Source organism: Procambarus clarkii, chromosome 55 (assembly GCF_040958095.1).
Source record: "Procambarus clarkii isolate CNS0578487 chromosome 55, FALCON_Pclarkii_2.0, whole genome shotgun sequence".
In the NCBI taxonomy this organism is placed as follows: Eukaryota; Metazoa; Arthropoda; class Malacostraca; order Decapoda; family Cambaridae; genus Procambarus; species Procambarus clarkii.
In genome coordinates this window covers 10,353,047-10,359,590 of record NC_091204.1, presented here as the reverse complement: position 1 = coordinate 10,359,590, position 6,544 = coordinate 10,353,047, and positions in this window count along the sequence as shown.

Below are 6,544 nucleotides of genomic sequence, written 5' to 3'. Positions count from 1 at the left end.
TAAAACTTGCGAGTTAATGCAAGTTAGTGCATAAAGCATAGACGTGGTATTCTCCCATATTAACAGGAGCTTGATGAAAAATGTGAATGACCTCTCACTTGCTCTAGTGCCCTTGGGAGGTGGAGACATTTGTGGGGGTTAAATACTTCAAAATTTCCATCTCTTTTAAGAGTCTGAGTGTGGTGTAGTGGGTTAAAGGCATTCCAGCTATGCCAGGTGTTGTGAAGCATCTGTGCCGACTAGGGTTCAAGTCTCCTGGTGGGGGTTGTTGTCTAAAATGGTTTAACTTCAAACATGCGAGTTTAAGTAAGTTAGTGCATAAAGCATTACCTGGTTGATGGGGTTCTGGGAGTTCTTCTACTCCCCAAGCTCGGCCCGGGGCCAGGCTTGACTTGTGAGAGCTTGGTCCACTAGGCTGTTGCTCGGAGCGGCCCGCTGGCCCACATACCCACCACAGCCCGGTTGGTCTGGCACTCCTTGAAGGAAACAATCTAGTTTCCTCTTGAAGATGTCCACGGTTGTTCCTGTAATATTTCGTAACATCTGCTGATGTAGAATTGACTAAATGTAAACTCTGTCAGCAGAACTATTCGCATACTTTGTGTCATTACATAATGGAATGTGAAAATGTCGAGGAATTTAGAGATAACATCATTTCAAAGATAGAGATAACATCGTGTCGAAGAAATGTGTAAGTACTTCATTTATGATGATGTGCTGCCCTTAATCTTAGCGAAGTATCCAAAATTTGTTTACTGTAGGTAATGCATGCACATGACTGTAAAGCTGTTGCCCAGTTGGGTGGGTGTGCAGCAAGACTAGTAACTGTGCGACTCATCATAGATGTATAGTGTCTTATATAGTGACTGTTGTGAGCCTCTTGTTGAATGACTTGTGGCACAAAAAGATTATTGATGTGTGTATTTGTGTGGGTGATTAAATATGTATGTGTATGTATATGTATGTATATTATTATAGTGTGGGTTGGTGGTGTTGTCATTGTTCCTTCTTTATGGACAACCCAACCCACAACTCGGTAGAGTGTTTATACTTTACCAGGAGATCACCCTTGGCGCTTCTGGCTCTAGGAGAGGGGCTCAACGTCACACGTTTAGGGGATGCGGCTCCAATACTTAGCCTCGTTGTCACGTGCACACACCCACTCGAGCTGCTGTGACTCCCTACTCTCTCCTTATGTGTTATGATCTCCTCAATCCCCTTTGACTTATTAGTATTCCGTCCTACCCTGTCCACAGCAGTGGTTCTTGGTTCTTTGTCTCTCTCTCTCTTTACTATTTCCTGGGAAGCCTCACAAGGACAAGGGCAAACACCAGCAAATTGGAATACATTTACTGGACAAAGCACATACACAATACATACACACATAATAATAATGAATCCTATACTCTATACTATTACAATCAGGTTGCACTCCAACACCATCAGAACTCTATCATCAGCTTATCAAGTGGTATCCTATCTCCTGGTTCACCACCTGATACTATCAACCTCCTCAAGTAGATCAAGTCTACATACACTGTTGCACTATCAGCAAGAGAATATATATATATATATATATATATATATATATATATATATATATATATATATATATATATATTAGTATATTTTGGTAGCAGTCTTTCCTGTAGACATATATTATTAAATATGACCGAAAAAGTAAGATTAATAATTCTAACACGAATTTTCTCAATCTTTCGTACATTATGCTTCACTGTTGGAGGTAAATCAAAAATCACTTCTCCAAAATTCATTTTTATTTCTAGTCTGACGCGACACGGGCGCGTTTCGTAAAACTTATTACATTTTCAAAGACTTCACAAATACACAACTGATTAGAACTTGCGTTTCCCTGATTTTATATCTACATTTGAGTGAGGTGGGAAGGGTGATGTGGCATTACATTTGAGTGAGGTGGGAAGGATGATGTGGCATTAACACAAGACAGAACACTAGAGGATATTAATAGGGTATTAAAAGTATCAACACAAGACAGAACAGAAACAATGGGTATTGAATAGGAGTGTTTGTAGAAAGCCTATTGGTCCATATTTCTTGATGCTTCTATATTGGAGCGGAGTCTTGAGGTGGGTAGAATATAGTTGTGCAATAATTGGCTGTTGATTGCTGGTGTTGACTTCTTGATGTGTAGTGCCTCGCAAACGTCAAGCCGCCTGCTATCGCTGTATCTATCGATGATTTCTGTGTTGTTTACTAGGATTTCTCTGGCGATGGTTTGGTTATGGGAAGAGATTATATGTTCCTTAATGGAGCCCTGTTGTTTATGCATCGTTAAACGCCTAGAAAGAGATGTTGTTGTCTTGCCTATATACTGGGTTTTTTGGAGCTTACAGTCCCCAAGTGGGCATTTGAAGGCATAGACGACGTTAGTCTCTTTTAAAGCGTTCTGTTTCGTGTCTGGAGAGTTTCTCATGAGTAGGCTGGCCGTTTTTCTGGTTTTATAGTAAATCGTCAGTTGTATCCTCTGATTTTTGTCTGTAGGGATAACGTTTCTATTAACAATATCTTTCAGGACCCTTTCCTCTGTTTTATGAGCTGTGGAAAAGAAGTTCCTGTAAAATAGTCTAATAGGGGGTATAGGTGTTGTGTTAGTTGTCTCTTCGGAGGTTGCACGGCTTTTCACTTTCCTTCTTATGATGTCTTCGATGAAACCATTGGAGAAGCCGTTATTGACTAGAACCTGCCTTACCCTACAAAGTTCTTCGTCGACTTGCTTCCATTCTGAGCTGTGGCTGAGAGCACGGTCGACGTATGCGTTAACAACACTCCTCTTGTACCTGTCAGGGCAGTCGCTGTTGGCATTTAGGCACATTCCTATGTTTGTTTCCTTTGTGTAGACTGCAGTGTGGAAACCTCCGCCCTTTTCCATGACTGTTACATCTAGAAAAGGCAGCTTCCCATCCTTTTCCGTCTCGTAAGTGAAACGCAGCACGGAACTCTGCTCAAATGCCTCCTTCAGCTCCTGCAGATGTCTGACATCAGGTACCTGTGTAAAAATGTCGTCAACATACCTGCAGTATATGGCCGGTTTCAAGTTCATGTCGACTAAGACTTTTTGCTCGATGGTACCCATGTAGAAGTTTGCAAACAGGACACCTAGGGGAGAACCCATGGCGACCCCATCTACTTGCTTATACATGTGCCCATCCGGGCTCAAGAAGGGTGCCTCTTTAGTACAAGCTTGGAGTAGTTTCCTCAGAATACTTTCTGGCATGTCAAGAGGAGTACAGGCTGGATCACGATACACTCTGTCGGCTATCATTCCGATTGTCTCGTCCACAGGTACGTTGGTAAACAGCGATTCTACGTCCAACGAGGCTCTTATCCCTGTGGCCCGTGCGCCCCGCAGTAAGTCCACAAATTCCTTTGGAGACTTCAGGCTGAAGGCGCAAGGAACATAAGGAGTCAGCAGGCCGTTGAGTCGCTTCGCCAATCTGTACGTGGGTGTGGGTATCTGGCTAATGATTGGCCGAAGTGGGTTTCCAGGCTTGTGCGTCTTGACATTTCCATACGCATATCCAGGTTTATATTCCCCAATGATCTTTGGCAGGTGGAGTCCGGATTTCTTGGCGTTCACAGTTTCGATCAGTTTGTTGACCTTTGCTTTTAATTCGGCTGTAGTGTCCTTCGTTACCCTTTGGAACTTAGTTTGGTCAGAGAGTATGATGTTCATTTTCGCCAGATATTCGTCTTTTTTAAGAATGACATATATTGGCGACTTGTCACCTCTCCTGACAACTATCTCCTTGTTCTCACGAAGGCTTTTAGCTGCCGCTCTAAGCTCGGGGGACAGTATGGTGCTTCTGTAGTTGCCTCGATTCTTTCCTCCTTCTGCAATAAGTTCTGCTTGTAAGGTATCTTTGGTAGTGACCTTCTTTTGTGTCTCGAGGTCGAATATGTCGTCCAACAGAATTTCCAACTCCACTTTCCTCGACAACTCGACATATTCGACCTCGAGACACAAAAGAAGGTCACTACCAAAGATACCTTACAAGCAGAACTTATTGCAGAAGGAGGAAAGAATCGAGGCAACTACAGAAGCACCATACTGTCCCCCGAGCTTAGAGCGGCAGCTAAAAGCCTTCGTGAGAACAAGGAGATAGTTGTCAGGAGAGGTGACAAGTCGCCAATATATGTCATTCTTAAAAAAGACGAATATCTGGCGAAAATGAACATCATACTCTCTGACCAAACTAAGTTCCAAAGGGTAACGAAGGACACTACAGCCGAATTAAAAGCAAAGGTCAACAAACTGATCGAAACTGTGAACGCCAAGAAATCCGGACTCCACCTGCCAAAGATCATTGGGGAATATAAACCTGGATATGCGTATGGAAATGTCAAGACGCACAAGCCTGGAAACCCACTTCGGCCAATCATTAGCCAGATACCCACACCCACGTACAGATTGGCGAAGCGACTCAACGGCCTGCTGACTCCTTATGTTCCTTGCGCCTTCAGCCTGAAGTCTCCAAAGGAATTTGTGGACTTACTGCGGGGCGCACGGGCCACAGGGATAAGAGCCTCGTTGGACGTAGAATCGCTGTTTACCAACGTACCTGTGGACGAGACAATCGGAATGATAGCCGACAGAGTGTATCGTGATCCAGCCTGTACTCCTCTTGACATGCCAGAAAGTATTCTGAGGAAACTACTCCAAGCTTGTACTAAAGAGGCACCCTTCTTGAGCCCGGATGGGCACATGTATAAGCAAGTAGATGGGGTCGCCATGGGTTCTCCCCTAGGTGTCCTGTTTGCAAACTTCTACATGGGTACCATCGAGCAAAAAGTCTTAGTCGACATGAACTTGAAACCGGCCATATACTGCAGGTATGTTGACGACATTTTTACACAGGTACCTGATGTCAGACATCTGCAGGAGCTGAAGGAGGCATTTGAGCAGAGTTCCGTGCTGCGTTTCACTTACGAGACGGAAAAGGATGGGAAGCTGCCTTTTCTAGATGTAACAGTCATGGAAAAGGGCGGAGGTTTCCACACTGCAGTCTACACAAAGGAAACAAACATAGGAATGTGCCTAAATGCCAACAGCGACTGCCCTGACAGGTACAAGAGGAGTGTTGTTAACGCATACGTCGACCGTGCTCTCAGCCACAGCTCAGAATGGAAGCAAGTCGACGAAGAACTTTGTAGGGTAAGGCAGGTTCTAGTCAATAACGGCTTCTCCAATGGTTTCATCGAAGACATCATAAGAAGGAAAGTGAAAAGCCGTGCAACCTCCGAAGAGACAACTAACACAACACCTATACCCCCTATTAGACTATTTTACAGGAACTTCTTTTCCACAGCTCATAAAACAGAGGAAAGGGTCCTGAAAGATATTGTTAATAGAAACGTTATCCCTACAGACAAAAATCAGAGGATACAACTGACGATTTACTATAAAACCAGAAAAACGGCCAGCCTACTCATGAGAAACTCTCCAGACACGAAACAGAACGCTTTAAAAGAGACTAACGTCGTCTATGCCTTCAAATGCCCACTTGGGGACTGTAAGCTCCAAAAAACCCAGTATATAGGCAAGACAACAACATCTCTTTCTAGGCGTTTAACGATGCATAAACAACAGGGCTCCATTAAGGAACATATAATCTCTTCCCATAACCAAACCATCGCCAGAGAAATCCTAGTAAACAACACAGAAATCATCGATAGATACAGCGATAGCAGGCGGCTTGACGTTTGCGAGGCACTACACATCAAGAAGTCAACACCAGCAATCAACAGCCAATTATTGCACAACTATATTCTACCCACCTCAAGACTCCGCTCCAATATAGAAGCATCAAGAAATATGGACCAATAGGCTTTCTACAAACACTCCTATTCAATACCCATTGTTTCTGTTCTGTCTTGTGTTGATACTTTTAATACCCTATTAATATCCTCTAGTGTTCTGTCTTGTGTTAATGCCACATCATCCTTCCCACCTCACTCAAATGTAATGCCACATCACCCTTCCCACCTCACTCAAATGTAGATATAAAATCAGGGAAACGCAAGTTCTAATCAGTTGTGTATTTGTGAAGTCTTTGAAAATGTAATAAGTTTTACGAAACGCGCCCGTGTCGCGTCAGACTAGAAATAAAAATGAATTTTGGAGAAGTGATTTTTGATTTACCTCCAACAGTGAAGCATAATGTACGAAAGATTGAGAAAATTCGTGTTAGAATTATTAATCTTACTTTTTCGGTCATATTTAATAATATATATATATATATATATATATATATATATATATATATATATATATATATATAAACATGTACAAGGAAAATCAGCATGTGAATGCAATAACATATATCAGTATAAATGTTCCTTGATACACAACAATGATCAATCGATCACCCTATTAGTCTATAGGTAATCCAGCCTACGATTGTAACTCTAAACTTCAGTATAAAACCCTCCTTGACATAAGAATGCAAACAATCACCCACCTCTCACTGCGTCTTGCACGCTAATGACAACCAAACACTCGATT